The sequence below is a fragment of the Tursiops truncatus genome, chromosome 7, assembly GCF_011762595.2.
Source record: "Tursiops truncatus isolate mTurTru1 chromosome 7, mTurTru1.mat.Y, whole genome shotgun sequence".
Lineage (NCBI taxonomy): Eukaryota > Metazoa > Chordata > Mammalia > Artiodactyla > Delphinidae > Tursiops > Tursiops truncatus.
This window is the reverse complement of record NC_047040.1, coordinates 92211866-92233869: the sequence shown is the minus strand read 5'-3', so window position 1 is coordinate 92233869 and position 22004 is coordinate 92211866.

The window sequence follows — 22004 nt, the reverse complement described above, 5'->3', positions numbered from 1 at the left end:
GACTGGAAGGGAAAAAGGAAGGAAAGGTGAGAGGGAGACTTGGGAAGTGAGGAAGTGAAAGGAGAGGCAGCTAGAGAGAAGTAGTTCTATAGTTTTTCCTTTCTTTCTTTACTTACCCTCTCTGCCCAGGGTTTTAAGGTGGCATTTTGTGCTCGTGACTCCTGGTGACATTGGGGACGTGGGAGATCCAGCCATGGTGGGTGTGTTGGTTCCGTTCCTGGTTGCTAGAATCTCTAATGATGGTCAGCAAGGATTTGTATTCTTTTACTGAAAGGATTTTTATTCTTTTAATCTCTTTTCCAAATATGAGAACCCCCTTCCAAGGCACTGGCTTCAAGTAATTAGCTTCACCTCTGTCTCCTTTATTATATAAAGCATTTTTAGTTTCCTTTCTGTATCAGAAGATGAGTTTTTGTCTATTTCTGTGACTACCAAACATGGTACGCAGTACACTTATGGTTTTAGTTTACTCACTGCTTGTCTATAGACATATATCTCTTTGACTTTCTGTATGTTTATGTATGTATTTTTTTCTTATTTGGATGTTATTTCTATATATAGAGTGAAGAGTGAGTACATCTTGACTAAAATTTGAGCATCTTATTTTCCAATACATTTTTCCATCAGATCATATCACCCCACGTCCCCACTGCTTAAAATCTTAAAAGGCTCCCTATTATCTTAGAAAAAAATCCAAACTGTTTACTAGGACTTAAAAAGCCCTAGATGACCTGGCATCTACTTATTTCCCCTACTTCCTTTCTTATCACTCTTTCCCTCATTCATTATAATCCAGCCTCTTTCCCCTCAAATACTCCAGGCTCACTCCCTTTGTGTGGCCTTGCAATAACTCTTCCCTTCGTCTGCATTAACTCCTGCCCCTTCCCAAGATCTTCACATGGCTGATACCTTCTTACCGTTCAAGTCTCAGCTCAAACAGCACCTTCTCAAGGAAGCTTTTCCTATATACCACCCAGGTCCATACTCCTGCTTTTTTTTATTTATTAAGATGGTAAATTTATGTTCTGTGTATTTTAGCACAATTAAAATAAAAAAGAAACAGAGAAACTAATAAAAGAGATTATTATGTTCCCACCACAGAATATGAACAGATACATATGTTTTGTCATATATCTTTCAGATTTCTCTCTTTTAAAAGGGATAAAACATTGAAATACACTTAAAGTGTCCCTCTCTTTGCCTCAGAACTTCCTCATTTTCTCCCTCTTTATTTTTTTTCTTTAAAAAATTTTTTATTTTATATTGGAGCATAGTTGATTAACAATGTTATGTTAGTTTCAGGTGTTATAGCAAAGGGATTCAGGTGTACATATACATGTATCTATTCTTTTTCAAATTCTTTTCCCATTTAGGTTATTGCAAAATATTGAGCAGAGTTCCCTGTGCTATTCAGTAGGTCCTTGTTGGTTATCTATTTTTAATATAATAGTGTGTATATGTCAATCCCAAACTCCCAATTTATCTCTCCCCCCACCTTTCTCCTTTGGTCACTGTAAGTTTGTTTTCTAAGTCTGTGAGTCTGTTTCTATTTTGTAAATAAGTTCATATGTATCAGTTTTTTTTAGATTTTGCATGTAAGCGATATCATATGATATTTGTTTTTCTCTGTCTGACTTACTTCACTTAGTTTGATAATCTCCAGGTTCATCCACATTGCTGCAAATGGCGTTATTTCATTCTTTTTAATGGCTGAGTAATATTCCATTGTATATATGTACCTCATCTTCTTTATCTATTTATCTATCAGTGGACATTTAGGTTGCTTCCATGTCCTGGCTATTGTAAACAGTGCTGCAATGTGTACGGCCCCGGGCGTCCCCGGGAGTCCCGACCAGCAGGACAAATCCTTGTGAGTCCGAGGAGGAACCTGTGGGGGTTGAAAAAAGGGGGAAGGGCAGGAGACGCGAAAGAATGGAGGCAAGACAAAATCCTGATCAAGCCTCAAACTTTTATTGCTGCGGTAGCTGTATTTATACACTGCAGAGAAAGGGGGGCGGGATTCAGAATGAGGGAAGTACTTGGCTAATCATCATTGGTGCTGCGTGCGCGGGCTTTCATTTTAGGCGCGAACTTCTATCTCATAAATCAGGAAGAGAAGCAGGGTGTCGGCCATCTTCTAATGGCGAAAACTTCTTGGCTCCCAACACTGCAATGAACATTGGGGTGCATGTATCTTTTCGAACTATGGTTTACTCCAGATATCTGCCTCGGAGTGGGATTGCTGGATCATATAGTAGCTCTATTTTTAGTTTTTCAAGGAACCCCTATACTGTTCTCCATAGTGGCTGTACCAATTTACATTCCCATTAACAGTGTAGGAGGGTTCCCTTTTCTCCACACCCTCTCCAGTATGTATTGTTTGTAGAATTTTTGATGATGGCCATTCTGAGTGGCGTGAGGTGATATCTTTTTGTAGTTTGGATTTGCATTTCTCTAATAATTAGTGATGTTGAGCATCTTTTCATGTGCCTCTTGGCCATGTGTATGTCTTCTTTGGAGAAATGTCTATTTAGGTCTTCTGCCCATTTTTGGATTGGGTTGCATACTCCTGCTTTGTATTATACTGCCCTGTTTTATTTCCTTCATAGCATGCATCAGTCTCAGAAAGACGTTTGTATAAGTATTGATTTACTTCTTAATTTCCTCCATGTCACTGGAGGGCAGGCACTCGTGGTCTTAGGACAGTCACTGGCGTGTTGTAGACTTGTAATAAATAGCTGTTGAATGAAAGAATGAGTTGTTCCCACATTACTAAGATGGAATGAGACACATCTGGACATTTAGGGAGTTGGGAGGATTTAAATATAAGGGGAGGTTATGGGATCTTTCAAAGCCCACCCCAATTACCTTTTTTATAGACTGAGGCCAGCTCTTGCTTGTTACATTTCACCTAAAGGCTCTTATTATTGCTTGCTGTGTCGTGGTTCTTTTTCAGATTTTCTGTAAAATGACTTTAATGTGAGTGCTAAATCCTCTCTTGAGCTTAGGTCAATTTACTTATCTCCTCAAGAGATAGAGCACTCAATTATAATGAGCTTCAGATTTGAGTAGTGTTCAGAGTTCCTGTGAATTGTTTTCCTTAAATCTTCATTTTAATACTTCCTTTCAGCGCAGGCACGAGAGAAAAAAAGAGAGAGAAAGAGAGAGAGAGAGAGAGCACCCAAGATTTCAGAAACTACATTTTTCACATGCTTAATTTTCATTTTTTTAGAATAGAGACCAAGATTGATTTATTCATGTGATATACTCTATTTTGAGTGGATTCATTTCATCCATCACCAGAAATGTGGCTCATCCTCTATGAAAAATCATTTGATGTATAAGCATTAAATTAACATTTAAACTGGCTATATTGATTTTAAATTGCTACCACTTTGGAGATATGAGTTCACACAATTATGTGACCAAGTTGAAATGTTTAACAACAAACAAAACGACAAGTTCTTGAATTGTCAGAGTTGGGCTCTCCGTGAGACCTTTGGCATGTCCTCCCTGGGCTCGGGCTGCGGGGTGGAAGTGCTCTGCTCCCACGGGGTTCACGTGCCCACAGCGAGTCCGTGCTTTCATTTCCACTAGATGCAGCAGTACGTGCCTGAAAGTGGCAGACGCTTGTGCTTCTCTTTCCCTAACCCTGAAAGTGTTAAAGCAGATGTCCCTTTTTCAAGTTCTTCTAGGCATCCTGTGTGTGTTTCTTCCCTGGGGTTAATTTTGCCCTTGGATCTCTCCTAGTCAATGTCTGTGAAATGTTCCTACAGCTATGTGAAATTTGTTAGCATAATTATCAGGTGGAGGCAGAATCGTATATCTGGAGGAGTGATTTGCAGTCCACCAGATATGGTTGCTAAATTCATATGACTGATAAAACCTCACACAATAATCAAACAGTTTTACAATCATTTGAGGGAGAAAAATGGAGTTTTATCTTTCATAATAATCGTTCTCCATTGTTGAACATTATGTATCATCTTTCCTCTGTCTAAGCTAAATCCTGTCTCCTGCACCTGCAGTTTAAGCCCATTTCTTGCTGTTCTAGCATCTGTAGAGAATACTGGTTTGCCTCCCTTGTCTATTACCCATTGTATTGCTTGAAGGCGATTATATTTATTCACTGGCTGTCTTCTTTTTTTATTCTGAAATACATGTAGTTTCTGTAACCTTTTTTCCTAAGCCTGGTATCACAGCTTTTTATTCTGGATGGGAGTAGCATTACAAACAGATGTCTTAACAGCATAACTGAGCACAGCATTTGAGGAAAATAATTAACAATTTAAGTGAAAAGAGATTTGTTATTTAGATATGCTAATTAAAAACAATTTAAAAGTGGTGATTATTAAATAAATAGCTCTTTAGGCTTGGGCAGCACATTTTTACTATGTTTTTGGAATACTTTCTTTGGGGCATTGAAAATATCTAGTTTGAAGAAATTAACAAATAATGAACATTAAAAAAAGAATCTGTAGGTCTGTCCAATGATAACTGGGTTTAATTTGGGAATTTCAGGCATGCAGACGTGTGTTGCATTCCAGGCTTATCTTATATTGCTATTGTCATTGTCTATTTATTCCACACAATATAAGGCTAATGGTACTTCGGTTTTTTGTCCATTTCCAGATCATCCTTGGGCATCCCATGAAATGCTTAGGTAATATGTCAAAAATATGTTCTTTTATACAGTACACACTATTTAGATAGCGATACTTTGTTTGACAGCAGCTTCTGCTAACACTATATTTTATTTATATGGTCTAAAACAGTGATGCCATTGTGATCATGTAGCTTCATGAGTCCGATCCATTTGTGTTATTATTTTTATATTCCTTTTCAGTATGTGTTGGAATGCTACCCTGGGGAATTGACCTAATATTTCCAGGTGATGGAATATCCTTTCCCCTTCCATTATCTGAATTACTCTTGCCACCCAGTGTGAAAATGGAAAAAAACAAAACTTAGGGTGTCCCATAGTGAGCTCGTATTGAATTATTTCCAGGTGGATGTGACAGATGTTCATCAAGTCGCTCCCAGCTTCTGCTGTTAATTGAACCATAATGGGAGGGACAGCAGGGAAGGACAAATTACGGGAGCAGAGATACAATTTGAAGTGTGCATTCTTATGACCTCCCTGGAAACTTGGGTTGGGCTGACAATTCCAGTTTCTTTCACATGCATGGGAAGAAATGTGAGATCGTTTCAGCTACATATATCAACAAACTAATGTCCTCTGAAATTAGTAGTGTCTTACCGTTGACACCTGTTATTAATCAACTTGTTATTTCTTTAACCGTGATGTGTTAACAGGTTACTAAACTAGGAGCCATCAGTCCTAACTATGAAGCACAACTTTAGACAAGTCACTTTATCTTTTTTTTTTTTTTTTTTTTTTTTTTTTTTTTTTTTTTTTTTGCGGTACGCGGGCCTCTAACTGTTGTGGCCTCTCCCATTGCGGAGCACAGGCTCCGGACGCGCAGGCTCAGCGGCCATGGCTCACGGGCCCAGCCCCTCCGCGGCATGTGGGATCTTCCCAGACCGGGGCATGAACCCGTGTCCCCTGCATTGGCAGGCGGACTCTCAATCACTGCGCCACCAGGGAAGCCCCCAAGTCACTTTATCTTGATGAACTATGATTTCATCATTTTCAAAAGGAGAAAACATGACCTATTTTAAAGTGTCTGAAAGGAGGCTGTCACATGCTTGTGAATAATTTTTGTCAGGAGATAAGGATTATGCATGGGCCTATTTTAAAAGCCATTTTAACTAAAATTAAAAATTCTCCATTCACATAACTGGATTTGGTGCAGAAGATGGACTAAAGTCAGCGAAGTTTAACAGACACTGTATAGATGTGCTAATAGATGGCCACTACAGCAACCAACAGAGGAGGGTGCGACCACATCCATGGAGAAAAGAATTTACAAAGTTCCTAGAGGTGAGCTTGAAGGAAGGGTGAGTGGCAGTCACCAAGTAAAATGAGAAAGAAAGGGACTGATTGGAAGGTTGGTGTGGTTGTGAATGCAAACCTGCCTATGGGTGGCATCCGAGAGAGAAGACTGAGTGATCAAGTATATGCAGCCACAGGAGGTTTTTAATGTTCCTTGGAAACAGCTTTCTTACAAACTGTTTGGTATTTTTCTTAAGAGGAGTGGCGTGACCCCAAAAGAGAAGCCCAGAACTAAAAGTGTCAGGAGAGAAGGGAAGGGAGAATTCCAGCACATTAGTTGAACCGTGGTGGGAATGACGACAGGGATTGACCATCAGTTCTCCCATTGTTGATCAGTGGATGAAGAGAGAAGTGAGAGAAACCAAATCATGCCGGAAACTGGAACTGGAAGAGTTCAGTGTGGAGCCCAGTTTAATATTGGAGTGGATTGGAAAAGATGCGTCATGCTGTATTTGAGGAGTGGAGGGCAGGACCTTGGGAGGCCAGGGAAGTAGGATGAGAGAGAACCTAGAAGAGTTGGAGATGTGAGTGGAGGGAGTACATGATTGTTGATGGTGGACCTGGTGCCATCCCTGTTCTCTCCGCACTCCCGTTACCTTGGCAACGTCATCCGACCTCACTTTTTGTAACGCCTTCCAAATATCACTAGCTCAGGTCTCTCCCCTGACCCATAGATTCATGGATATGATTTCCTAATTGTCATTTGTATAATAAGCATTTCAGTCTTAACATCTGAAGCTGAACTCCGACATCCCTCCTACCTCACATCTGCTCCTCTCACCTCCCAGCCTTCCTTCTCTGTTAGTCACAAGTCATGCTTTCAGTTGCTCATGTCCAAAATCTTGGAGTCATCCTTGATTCTTCTCCATTACTCACATCTAATCCACCAGCAAATCTCGTTGGTACTGCCTTCAGAATATTTCTAGAACTTGGCTAATTCTTACCACCTTTGCTCATAACTGCCTCATATCCAGTTCCCCTGTTTCTCTATTTTCCCCTCCTGCAGTCTATTCCCAGCACAACCACTAGAGAGATCCTGCTAATGTAAGTCACATTGTGACATTCTTCTGCTCAAAACACTCCAGTGGCTTCCCACTCCACTCATAGTAAAAGCCACATTGATTATAGTATTCTGTTGAGGTCCTGTACTCACTCTGTTGCTTTTCTAGCATCATTTCCTCTATTTCTCCTCTTTCTTACTTCATTCCAACTTCACTGGCTTCCATGGCTCAGGAGTTGGGCACTTACTGATCCTTTTGCCTAGAACACTGTTTTCCAGATATCTCCATCACTCACCTTATCTGCTTTAAGTTTATTTTGTTTACTGCTGTATCCCTAGCACCAAGAACAACACTTGTATACAGTGGACACTCACTAAATATGTGTTGAGAGAATGAAATTATTTTGAATTAGGAGATGTGCCCAAAGGTTAGTGATTTGGGTAGCATGGGAGGGATTTACTAGAAAAGTGAGATGGACCTGTTCTGACACATGTAGGAGGCAAGACTTGGCATAGAAATGTTTTGTGGGAGACAGAAGTCTCATTTTAGGACCTCATTATTTTGTGGTTCATCTCCTATAACGGTTTTTTCCACTTTTCTCTCAGCCTGTTAATCTGGTTTCTCTTTGAATTGTCTTTAGATTTTTATTCAGCTCATTTATTGAGCATCTGTTTTGTGTTAGATCTTATGATGACAGGTGCTCAAGGAATTTTATCTCATTGAAGACAGCCCCACAATAAACCTGTTCATTAGGTTTTATTATTCTCATTTTGCAGGACAGGTGGAAAGGGAGGTTCAGAAAGATGAAGGGACTTGACCAGAGTCACAGAGTAAGCCAGTGACAGAATGAGGACTTCTAGTTTCGAGTCAGGTTCACTCTACTTTGTAGTCTTTGATCCATCAGCAGAATAATAGTGTCTCTTCTATAAAAGTCATTGCCGTTGACTTTCCCTTTTCTTCGTTCTTTTGGGGGAGAGATCTAGAAAAATAGAACCTAAATGTATTAATCATTTATTGCTGTGTAACAAATTTCTCCAAAATTTAATAAGTTTAAAACAACTATAAATATTTGTTATCTCACACAGTCTCTGTAAGTCAGGAATCTGGCCCAGAGTCTTTCATGAGGTTGCAGTCAGGACATCAGCTGGGGCTTTAGTCATCTGAAGGCTTGAGGGGGGCTGGATGATCTGCTTCCAAGGGGACTTACACACATGCCTGGTACAGTAAGTTCCCTACATATGAACCTTCAAGTTGCGAACTATCAATGATGCGAACGTGCCCCTGTATGCCAGCTGCTGTACTGTACTATTGTACTGTAAGATTAAAAATGTTTTCTTTATTTTTTGTGCTTTGTTATGTATTATTTGTGTGAAAAGTGTTATAAACCTATCACAGTACAGTACTATATAACTGATTGTGTTAGTTGGGTACCTAGGCTAACTTTGCTGGACTTACAAACAAATTGGACTTATGTATGTGCTCTCAGAACGGAACTCATTTGTATGTAGGGGACTTACTGTACATTGGTGCTGATTGTTGGCAGGAGGACTCAGTTCCTTGCCACCTGGACTCTCAGTAGGGTTTCTGGAATGTCCTCATGACATGGCACTTGGTGTTTCCCCGATGAATGATCAAGAGAGCGTAAGGCAAAAGCTGCAATCTCTTTTATGACCTAGCCTAGGAGGTTGCCCTCCTTCACATTCACAATTTCCTATTTAGTGTGGGAGGGGGACTGTTCAAGGTGTGAATACCAGGAGGTGAGAATTGTAGGAGACCATTTTGGGGGCTGGCTTCCATAGTCTTCCATATGTCCCCACATGCAAAATGCATTCCCCCCCTATCTTGGTCCCCCACAGTCTCATCTTACAGAATCAGCTCAATGTCCAAAATCCCATCATCTAAATTAGGTTCAGGCATTATTACTATTATTCTACAAAATTTTGCTGCTTTAGGTCTCCTCCTACCTGTCAGGTCATTTTTCCTCAACTTTGCTAGACAGTGAACATTTACTAAGCATTGATTAATTGTCTCTCTGTGCTAGGCACTGTGCTAGGAATATAAAACATGATAAGGCAGAATATCATGGTGGAGTTCACAGTCTAATGGATGAAAGAGATGTATAAAGGATTATTGTACAACATATTTTGGGATCATAAATTAGGGAGTGAGTGATTCTGCCCAGATGTGCTGGAGAAGATCCCAGAGGTGAGATGCCATTTGTTCTAGCCCTTTGTGCTGCAGAAAAGTTCATAAAGCCATCAAGTAGAAAAGAGAATTTTACCCAGAAGAGACAACATGAGTAAAAACTGCTTCTTCTTCCTCCCAAGTATGAGCAGACTACTAGGCTTAGCCCTTAGCTTCCTGCTTTTTCTGTACTGCATTCTCTCACTTGGAGAGCTGGCCTGATTTTCTACTTTCATGGACTTAACTACCAACTTTACTGGGCCTGATTTTCTAAATCATCTCTCTAACTTTGACCCCTCTCAATTCCACTTCTCTGGCTCTCCAATAGATACTGTTACTTGAATGTTACTTCATTATGTTCAACGTGTGACAAAGCAAAGCTTGTCATCACTTTCCTTAACCAACTTCTCCTTCCAACTCTGTTTCTCATCTTGAGACCTCATTGCTATCTTTGACTATTTCTTTTTCTCTTCTAGTTTGCACTTTCTTTGTCTCGTCTCTTGATGCCTTTCCATTTTTCTGTTTCCACAGTGGTCACTCTTTATCTCCAGCAGGTCTTCACGTGTAAGTTACTGCCCTAGTCTTCTACTTGAGTCTGTCTTCTTTAATCTGCCCTATATGTTGCTGTCAGTTATATCCTAAAGTACAGATTTAAATTGTCTTCTGTTGGAGAAACACTTGATTGCTTTACCATTTCCTATTGAGTAAAATCAGAAGCTTTCACATTTGAGACCATTTACCTTGCGGTCAGTCTTCTAAAGCTTTATCTCCAATATCAGTACTTGACTTCATGCCATTCCCTTGCTTGAAATTCCATGTATTGTTACATGTTTCAACCTTGTTTAATATCTACCTATCTGTCAGATTCTCCTCCTTGAAGTCATTCTAGGAACACTTAGAATGCTCAGGGTCTGTAATGGGAAATTGCTACTTCTGTAAGCTACTTTGTTTAGTTAATTAAATTTTTAGTCATTATATGTCCAGTAATTGCAATTGCTTGGTGAACATCCTAGGAGGAGGGGGGCCATACGCACCCCTTCTTGATTTCACCTGAGCCCAGCACTCTCCTTTGTCTCTGCATTCTGGTATTTATTAAATATTTTATGATGGGAATATTTGCTATGAAATAACATGTTAAAGTAGGAGTAGAATCATGGGATTCTGTTCACTGTGTTGCTGAGACATAACATCACGGAGTTACGTGTGTGTCAGATTTTAACAGCATTCAAGGGACCACCCAGATGCTTTTGTGCTAGAATTCATATAATATTAAATGAAATCAGCTGGTAGCTGGCTGGGGGAAGTGACTAACACTGGTAGAATTTGGCCTCAGTTCTCTGAATGGCCAGCCAACTGGAGCAGAGAATGTTGGGAGAAGAGGATATTACAATGTATTTGGGTTGGCTTAGGGGACTAGGAAGGGGCTTCCATGGCTGGCTGCAACTATGAAGAATGGGAAAGGAAAGCAGAAGAGGTAGACATTTTGATCTCTGTTTGATTTTAAGCTTTCATTATCGAGCCCGGGATCAGCTTCAACACAAATAAATCAAACTGAGATTACCTTCATGAAAGAGGCAAATCGTTTGCATTTTTTGTAATTTTCATGATAAAAGGTATAAAAGTTGTCCAGCAACAAGCCTTGATTATTTCTGTGGGACCATAAAACCCAAGGGCCTGCTTCCTGTCTTGCTCCAGGCATTTCCATTAAAAAGTTGATGGTGACTGTGTTTAGATGCTCTTTGTGGAGCACAGAGGAGGGGAGAAGCTCACCCACTCTTTGCTACTTGAAGAAGAATGGCTATGCTGGGAGACGACACTGTTTTAAAAACAGTCATTAACGTTTCTTTTGCAGCAGATTATTTTTCTTCCTGGGAAAAACATAGTTTTGCTGACAAATTGCCAAAATCACACAGTGCAGTAAAATGGCCTGACTGACTTGGCTTCTTCCAACAGGCACCAGATGCTTATTAAGCACTCAATATACGCTCCAAGTTGTGCCGCGTTTGCTGTTGGGTACGCACAGAGTATTCTCCAGGGTTTCTTTCGAAAACCTGTAAAATGAAGGTAGTCTGAATTGCATATCCTAATTAACTTTTTTTAAGCTTGAGTAAGGAGACAAAGAATAAAATCTTTCCTATTTCTGCCACTTAAATACAACTAACATTCTTCATATAATTTTTTTAAAAAAATGTCATGCGTAAATTTTTCCCTCATCATTTTAGTCAAATATAATAAATATTGAAGTTAAAAAAACTTAACTTATGCACATTTTCCATATTTTTGTACTCTTTGTAACGGCGTGATATGGCTACACAGTACTCCTTTGAGTAGATATAGCAAAGTTAATCATTTCTTTAGAGTAGGCATTTAGGTTACTGTCTTTCTAATTAACATTAACCATGTTTCTAATTAATGTTAATAATAATCCCTGATATGAATACTTCTGTGCACAATTTTTTTTTTTTCCCTCCCTGTACTTAGGATTATTTCTGGGCCAGTTGTTGCCCCATCCGAATCCCCTTTACCTGGCCAGCTACTGTGATTCTGAGCACTGATGGCTTACAGCCCTGTCCCTCTGCAGAGAACTGACCTTCACCTTTTGGAGGAATGTCTGGAGAGAGGGGTCGTATAGGTGAAGGATGTGGAAACCAAGAATAATGGGGAATAGTTGAAAGAGCTGGACATATTTAGCCTAGAAAAGAGGAAAACTGAAGTTTTGTCTTGTGGGAGACAGATGAGATATCCTTTAGCTATAAGTGCAAAGGGAAGAGTTAAGAACAAAACCTTTAGGTAAAGAAAGGAGAACAGCTATTCTGGGTTGAGACACATGTCCTAGTAACTGGCGCTATCCCGAAATGGAATGGGTTGCTTTGTAGGGCGTTGAATTAATTCCCTATCACTGAAAATATCGAATTACTGCTAAGAATATTTGAGAAACTTTGAGTTATAGAAATCTCTTCTAGCATCCTTTGAATACGCTGACCCTTTAATTGTTTGTGTCAGTGCTATCAATATTCTTTTACATGTTTCAGCATTGATTTCAACATCCATTTCCTCTTGTGTTTGTGAGCTAGAATATGCAAGAAAAGTTTCTCTAGAGGAAGAGGAGGATCAGGTGTATAGAAAACCAGTGGCATGTATTGGAAATTGTCAAGGGACTGTGACATCATCAGTTGAGAATTGACATCATCACTGGAAGCTGACATCACCAGTTGGAAGCCGTGTTCTTCTCTTAAGCCTATCGATCCTCTGTAAATACCAGTCTACTTTTTTAAAACAATGGCAAAGATTTGTTGCAGTGAATCATCTCCCCTTGGCTTAGTCAGCACCCACACCCTGTGACAGTGGGAAGTTCTGAAGTAGGTGGTGGATTAAAGTACACCTGTGGCCGCAGAACAAAGTGATACAAATGACCCACAGGTGGCATATTATGTCACTTCTTGTCTCATTAATATACAATTCTACGTGAGTATGATTTGATCAGCTTGGATGATGAACCTTACCTCTGCTTCCCCCAAAATATTATAAATACCTGTGGAGTGGGTGTGACTGTCACTTTTCCAGTGATGTAGCCAACAGGGCAGAAAGAGATTTCTTTTTTAGACATTTGTGAGAATGCCTGTTTTAGTTTCATTCTTGTCATTTACCTAGTTTTTCATAAGCTCACCTTGTGTTTGAATTAATGCATTTAGATTGTATCGTTTTCGTTTGAATGATTTTAAGAGGTTTCTCTGTCTCAGACTGTAGCTTTTGTTCCCACAGACGTCTCTTCCAGACTTTCAGATTTCTAAGCAGTATTCCTCCTCCCCTAACTGACAAGAGGTCATGTCTGTGTTGCTGTTAATATCTTATGCTCTGATATAGAAAATATAGCAGAAGTGTCGGAAGTTATATTTTGAATTTTAATAAAATATACTGTACTAAAATATATTAAAGTATATTAAAGATCCAGGTCCTTTGAAGGCTTCCTGAAATTCATTCTTAACTCTGGAAAAGTGAGTCATTATTTCTAGGAATCATAAGGCATCTGACAGTTCAACAAGACTGCTAGTCCAAGAGATATGAATCATTTTATTTTAAGAACTTTACCTATTCTTTAATTAATGTTTACTTGTTTTATTAAAATATGTACTTGGCATTTCGTTTTCCATGTACTATTACACTCAGAAAAGTTTCCCTCCTTGGGGCCATAGAGATCCTCCACCACTGTACCTCATTCCAACTGTGGAATTGGCAACAGTCTGGAAAGTGTGTGTTAGAAAAGGTGTGATGTTGATAGGTTGAAGAGTAAACATTAGATATCTAAGAAAGTCTGGAAGAATAGAATTTTGCAGTGGTTGGCGGGAAGCATAATTAGAATAATTTTTTTGTCTGTGTTTGAGGTTACTGGCTTTCTGAGCCCAATTTTTTTTTTGTTCATTATGATTTTATTAGAATAGAATGCATCCTGTTGTACCTCTTCACTTCATTCATCCCTTCATTTATTCAACATTTGCTGTATACCTACTGGGTCTAGATATTGGGCTACAAGCTAGGTATACAAAATGGAGAAGATAAGAACCCCTGACCTTGAGGAAAAAACTTTTGGTTGGACACTGCAGAAGCCACAGGAATATTGTTGAGGCTTTTGAAAATGCATGTCTTTAACAACCTAGTACTCCAAGTAAATACTTGAATTCATGCCAAAAATAAAAGTGTGGACAAGTGATGTTATTAACACTGATCTCAGCCATCCTCTTGGTTGTCCCTAATGAACCACTGCTAACATTCATTGGATGCTTTGGTGGTCACTGCTGGCTCATTTGCCTTCTCCCGAAGCCTGTGGGTCCCCATGCAGTGTGGAACCACCTCAGGCTCAGTTGACCAAGGACAACATGCAAAGAGATGGTTTTTCATTCCGACATTTTACCAATGGATCTTTTTGCTTCTCCATACCCACAGTTTTCTGCCCTCATAACTGAGAGTGAACGGTTTAAACATACCTTCTAGAGTGGATGGTTTCAAAAAATATATAGTAAATAGTTTTAATGAACTGCGGGTGACAGAAATATCATTTCACAGAAGAGATACATCCTATTGCTGTTTAATTAAAGTCTTTCTGCTGATGGAAAGTTCTCTCTCTGGTGTTTTCTTTAATGCATTCATGATGCTTCTGTCTGGGCTCCCTTGCTAGAGATATCTTTCATTATAATCTACTTATCTAAGTTTGTAATTAAATTTCTAAATGTAAAATTTCCAGTGGCAAATTGCCAGGGTATCCAGTGAACTTTTCTTTTTTCTCTGAGAGAAATCACTCTTTGAAAATTTTGGTTTTGCGTTTTGATCATTTTACTATTTTAAAAGAATGTGTGTGTGTGTGTGTGTGTGTGTGTACGTACACACACATTAATAGTGTGATATAGTTCGTGAAGTATTTTTTTTTTTTTTTTTGCGGTACGCGGGCCTCTCACTGTTGTGGCCTCTCCCGTTGCGGAGCACAGGCTCCGGACGCGCAGGCTCAGCGGCCATGGCTCACGGGTCCAGCCGCTCCGCGGCATGTGGCATCTTCCCGGACTGGGGCACGAACCCGTGTCCCTTGCATAGGCAGGCAGACTCTCAACCACTGCGCCACCAGGGAAGCCCTCGTGAAGTACTTTTTACTTAGTATCATCAATTTCTGCCTGTTTCTGTGAAATTGGGGGTAGATAATATTGATCAAATGTATGTACTGCATCTTTCTAATGTATGATAGTGGTAAATGAAATATATTTCAAAACAAGTGCCTCCAGGCTTTGTTGATCTGTTTGAAATGTCTAGAAACAGTAGAAAACCTTTGGAGATGCTGGTAGAAAGAATATAGTGTTTTCCATTGGTCAGGCATGTTCTTGCAACTTTCCTTTTAGTTTATGCAGTAAACGAAGAATCTAAAAACAGCATTTGCTTTTCAACTTTGTTTGGAATGTTCTCTTTCAGATATCACTCCATTCTTTTGAGAAGAATGAGATGAGACAGGATGAAAAATAAATTCTGTCAAATCTCCTGAATGTGATGAGCAACTTGTTAATGGCCAATGCCCAACCATAATAAATGAACACTTATAAGAGATAATAGAAGAAACTGCTGGAAAATTGTATAGGCTTATAAACATGTTGTTATTTTTATGTCAACTGTGGATACATATTTCAAAAAGTTCCTTTGCAACAGTAGATGCATAATTAATCAAGAGAACACAAAGCTATATTTATAGTTTAACTGGATAACTCTCCTGGCATTAAATATTTAGGATCTTATACTGCAGAAAATATTAATGAGTAATTATTTTTTTAATTTCAAAGGTCAATAGCATTTGAGAAGAGAATTTTGTCTTGTTCACACATTCAAATTCTCCTGAATTCTTATAAAACTCTTTAGAGTAACTGTTAAATATAAGCCCACATAAAATTACTCTGTCTGCACTCATACGTATAAAACATATATATACACACACACACAAGTTTATCTGCTTGTAAAATTTGGTAAAAAGAGGTTATCAAATTCTTCCCTGCATCTTCAAGAAGGCGGGGCTACTATAGGCTAATACCATTAGATGCCTGTTTTATTTCCTAAACTATCTACAGAAGTGATTGTACTAATTTTATTACTCTTCTAGAATGTAATGCTTTCAAATTGAATGCATTTTCTTTTTATTAACCTAAGCTTCTCCAAACAGGAGATGTCATAGATTTTATTTTTTCTTTAATGACTCCCTTATGATTTTTTTTCATATTATTTCTATCAATCTATTTAACTTTTATTTTTTCCTACTCTGTAAAAAAAAAAAAAAAAAAGCCCTTTACTTGAGAATTTAAAAAGTTTAGACAGTATAGAACTTTTTCTATTTTTGATAACTTTTGGGGGTGGTACAGTGGGATGTCTGTAATTTATTTGTAAAGTGGAAAGAATTTTTTAGCTATTTACCATTGCCCACATGATTTTCAGGGTTTCACAAGTTACCTGAATTAACTTTACTGAGCACAGAGAAGATAATTCAGAAATTCAAACCAACGTGGAAATATGGGCTTTTCTATCCATCTGTCTCCCATTGCATGGAAAAGCCTCTTCATCAGGATTGTGGTCCGAGATCAAGAAAACTTAACTAGGGAAAAATTTACTCGTGTAGACTCCATAATCTATTCACTTGTTTAATAAATATTTATTGAACATTTACTGTTTTCCAGGCAATATACTAGGTGCTGGGTGTATAACACTGAACAAGATAAACTATTTAGATGATACTAGAGGAGAGGAAAGTAGACAAATAAACCGACATACACTAGATTGTCAAGTTTTGATCTTTTCTAAGTGTTACAGAGAAACAAACAAACCTCAGGGGGATAGAGTGATTGCAACTGTGCTGAACAGATTGGTTTGGGAAGGCCTTTGAGGTTAATGAACTGAGAAAGCACGTTGTATGGTGGATACCTAATGTACAAGGGCCTTGAGAAGGTATATCCCTGAGGAACAAGAAAGGGGCCAATGTGTCTGGGTTATGGGCTACAGGAATAAATGGAGAATGGTCAGTAAGAGAGGAAGCAAAAGTCCAACCAGAAGAATCTTTAAATTTTATGCTATGATGGAAGCCATGAGAGCATTTTAAGCAGGGAAGTATACTTTTCTTTCCTAAAGATGATCCTGGATTTTCTTTGGAGCATGCATAAAAGCAACCAAGAGTGAAGACAGGAAAACCAGCTAGGAGACAGGTACAGTAGCTCAGGTGAGAAATGATGGCAGCTTGGCACTAAGGAAGAGGATGGGAAATGGTTTGATGCTGGATAGATTAGGAAGGTGTTGCCAACCAGTTTGGCTGATGGATTGGTTTTCAGATGTGAGAAAAAGAAAGGATTTTAGGAGGACTCCTGGGCTTCTGGTCTAGGGCAGCGTGATGCCTTAATGGAGATGGGGACACCGAGGGGAGAATGGGCTGTGGACGACATAGGAGAATCATGAGCTCCGTTATGTGTGTTCTGTGTGAGTTGCTCTCAGACATCCAAGTGGGGATATTCAGTGGTAAGTTGAGTGTGTGAGTTCAGGAAAGAAGTCAGGACTGGAGGTATGGGAGTGGATATGGAGAAACGGGAATCATTAAGCACAGTATTTAAAGCTGGGGGGACTAAATAAGATCCCTTGAGGAATGATCAAAGTTAGAGAAGAAAAGGAGTTTGAGGATATACAAAGTTAGAGGTATATCCATTTAGAGGTCAAAATGAGAGGAAATACTAGGAAAGGAGCTGAGAAGAAGGGGCCAGTGGGAAGTAAAAAAATGAGATTTGGTTTGCGCTGTCCCAAGTGAAAAAAGTCGTTAAGGAGGGAGTCGTGGAAGATTTGAGCAACAACCAGGGATTCAGTCATGAGGACATGATTCCATGAGGTATCAAGATGCTTTTCCGTCAGGTGATGATGAGTTGGTTCTAAAATTACAAGAACATGTCCTAATACCCTCTGAACCAGGGAGGGCTTGGCAACTGCATAGAAGGTAGCTCCAGAAATATGTTCTTATTTTAGACTATGTCTCTGTGGGTGGATTTGTTCTTATTGGAGAATCTGAGGCAGCTTGCCACAATAATTATTATCTTTCTCTCTTACATACAGTTCGTCATAGATGAAGTGCCCCTTTCTTCACTGTGATGACACTTATGAAACATGACAGTAGATGTGGCTACTTTTCTTTGAATAATGCACGTATTACCTAAAGAAGCCAACTTGGGGAATAAACCAACCTCACCTGCTTAGAAACAGGGACATCTTCATTCAGGTTTCCAGAGAGGTTCATCGTGTTGCTTGAACCATGTGAGAAGTTGTGTTTCAATCTGTAGAAGTCATAGAGACAGGCATACTCACACAAATAGGTATGCCTGTAAATAGACACTCTGCATCCAGGGACGTGGATACCATAGGCATTGGAGTTGCTTTCAGCTCGTGGAACAGAAAACACACAAAAAAGTGCCTTAAAACAAAAGAGTTTATTTTTCTCACACGTCAGAAAGTCCAGAAGTTGACAATCTAGGACCGTCGCTGTAGCTCCATGGTGGCGTCTGAGTCTCAGACTTCATCTGCCTCCCGCTCCATCATTCTTAGTGGGTGGCATTCATCCCATGGCCTTCAGATGGCTCTGACACCTCCAGGCATTAATATCTGTGTTCCAGGCAGGGATCATGGGAAAAAGGGCCAATGGCAAAGAACCATACTTTCATACTTTTGGGGGGTTTTATATTTTTATTGGAGAAAAATCCCATCCTCTCCTTGACACTTGTATCTGCAAATCATTGGCCAGAACTGTCTCATGTGGCCACTGTGCTACAAGGAAATTTGCAAATATGATTTTTTTCCTTAAAATAGCCAGTGGACATTCTTAACAAATTGGAGTTCTAGGTCCACATGCAAGCACTGCAGCAAAAGGTCCCAGGTCCCAGGTCCCAGCCTATCTGACCAAGACTGAGTGTCTTGAGGGAATCTTCACACGGTGGTGCCATTACCGAGATGAACCTTTGCAGGAAACATGAATGTTGACAGTGTGATACACCACAAGTTACTGCACTCCGTGAGAGCCCAGTTTGTTTGCTTTGTGCCCCTGGAGTGGAATCCAAGTGGAAAGATCAGTATGAGGGTTGAGGTCTATGGATGCTCCTATACTGTGTGGCTGACAGGGTCTGGGTGCTCTGGCTGGGTGTCAGGCCTGAGCCTCTGAGGTGGGAGAGCCAAGTTCAGGACACTGGACCACCAGAGACCTCCCGGCTCCAGGAAATTTCAATTGGCAAGAGCTCTCCCAGAGATCTCCGTCTCAATGCTAAGACCCAGCTCCACTCAATGACCAGCAAGCTACAGTGCTGGACACCCCATGCCAAACAACTGGCAAGACAGGAACACAACCCCACCCATTAACAGAGAGGCTGCCTAAAATCATAATAAGTTCACAAACACCCCAAAACACAACTGGACACGGTCCTGCCCACCAGAAAGACAAGATCCAGCCTCATCCACCAGAACACAGGCACCAGTCCCCTCCACCAGGAAGCCTACACAAGCCACTGAACCAACCTTACTCACTGGGGGCAGACACCAAAAACAACAGGAACTATGAACCTGCAGAACTATGAACCTGAGACCCCAAACACAGTAAGTGAAGCAAAATGAGAAGACAGAGAAATACGCAGCAGATGAAGGAGCAGGGTAAAAACCCAGCAGACCTAACAAATGAAGAGGAAATAGGCAGTCTACCTGAAAAAGAATTCAGAGTAATGAGCGTAAAGGTGATCCAAAATCTTGGAAATAGAATGGAGAAAATACAGGAAACGTTTAACAAGGACCTAGAAGAACTAAAGAGCAAACAATGATGAACAACACAAAAAATGAAATTAAAAATTCTCCAGAAGGACTCAGTAGCAGAATAACTGAGGCAGAAGAATGGATAAGTGACCTGGAAGATAAAAGAGTGGAAATAACTACCACAGAGCAGAATAAAGAATGAAAAGAATTGAGGACAGTCTCAGAGACCTCTGGGGCAATATTAAACGCACCAATGTTTGAATTATAGGAGTCCTGAAGAAGAAGAGAAAAAGAAAGGGTCTGAGAAAATATTTGAAGAGATTATAGTTGAAAACTTCCCTAACATGGGAACGGAAATAGTCAATCTAGTCCAGGAAGCACAGAGAGTCCCATACAGGATAAATCCAAGGAGAAACACGCCAAGACACATATTAATCAAACTATCAAAAATTAAATGCAAAGAAAAAATATTAAAAGAAGCAAGGGAAAAACAACAAATAACATACAAGGGAATGCCCATAAGGTTAACAGCTGATCTTTCAGCAGAAACTCTGCAAGCCAGAAGGGAGTGGCAGGACATATTTAAAGTGATGAAAGGGAAAAACCTACAACCAAGATTACTCTACCCAGCAAGGATCTCATTCAGGTTCAATGGAGAAATTAAATCTTTACAGACAAGCAAAAGTTAAGAGAATTCAGCACCACTAAACCAGCTTTACAACAAATGCTAAAGGAACTTCTCTAGGCAGGAAACACAAGAGAAGGAAAAGACCTACAAAAACAAACCCAAAACAATTAAGAAAATGGGAATAGGAACATACATATCGATAACTACCTTAATGTAAATGGATTAAATGCTCCAACCAAAAGACATAGACTGGCTGAATGGATACATAAAGAAGATCAGTATATGTGCTGCCTGCAAGAGATCCACTTCAGACCTAGGGACACATAGAGACTGAAAGTGAGAGGCTGGAAAAAGATATTCCATGCAAATGGAAATCAAAAGAAAGCTGGAGGGGCTTCTCTGGTGGCACAGTGGTTGGGAATCTGCCTGCCAATGCAGGGGAAATGGGTTCGAGCCCTGGTCTGGGAATATCCCACATGCCACGGAGCAACTAAGCCTATGCACCACAACTACTGAGCTTGCACTCTGGAGCCCACGAGCCACAGCTGCTGAGCCCTTGTGCCACAACTACTGAGGCCGGCGTGCCTAGAGCCTGTGCTCCGCAAAAAGAGAAGCCACCGCAATGAGAAGCCCACTCACTGCAATGAAGAGTAGCCCCCGCTTGCTGCAACTAGAGAAAGCCCTCACACAGCAAAAAAGACTCAACCCAGCCAAAAATAAATGAAAATTTTTCAAAATGAATCTATTAAAAAAAAAAAAAGGCTGGAGTAGCAATTCTCATATCAGGCAAAATAGACTTTAAAATAAAGACTATTACAATAGACAAAGAAGGATACTACATAATGATCAAGGGAAGTTTTAGCCACAGCAATCAGAGAAGAAAAAGAAATAAAAGAAATCCAAATCGGAAAAGAAGAAGTAAAACTGTCACTGTATGCATATGACATGATACTATTCATAAAGAATCCTAAAGACTCTACCAGGAAGAGCTAAGAGCGCTACTCTACTAGAACTAATCAATGAATTTGGGAAAGTAGCAGGATACAAAATTAATGCACAGAAATCTCTTGCATTCCTATACACTAATGATGAAAAATCTGAAAGAGAAATTAAGGAAACAGTCCCATTTACCACTGCAACAAAAAGAATAAAATACCCAGAAATAAACCTACCTAAGGAGACAAAAGACCTGTCTGTATGCAGAAGACTGTAAGACACTAATGAAAGAAATTAAAGGTGATACAAACAGATGGAGAGATATACCATGTTCTTGGATTCGACGAATCAACATTGTGAAAATGACTGCACTACCCAAAGCAATCTACAGATTCAGTGCAATCCCTATCAAACTACCAATGGCATTTTTCACAGAACTAGAACAAAAAATTTCACAATTTGTGTGGAAACACAAAAGACCCTGAGTAGCCAAAGCAAACTTAAGAAAGAGAAATGGGGCTGGAGGAATCAGGCTCCCTGACCTCAGACTATACTACCAAGCTACAATAATCCAGACAGGATAGTACTGGTACAAAAACAGAAATATAGATCAATGGAACAGGATAGAAAGCCCAGAGATAAACCCACGCACATATGGTCACCTTATCTTTAATAAAGGAGGCAAGAATATATAATGGAAAAAAGACAACCTCTTCAATGAGTGGTGCTGGGAAAAATGGACAGCTGCATGTAAAAGAATGAAACTAGAACACTCCCTAACACCATACACAAAAATAAACTCAAAATGGATTAAAGAGCTAAATGTAAGGCCAGACACTATAAAAGTCTTAGGGGAAAACATAGGCAGAACACTCTATGACATAAATCACAGCAAGATTCTTTTAGATCCACCTCCTAGAGAAATGGAAATAAAGACAAAAATAAACAATTGGGACCTAATGAAACTTAAAAGATTTTGCACAGCAAAGGAAACCATAAACAAGATGAAAAGACAACC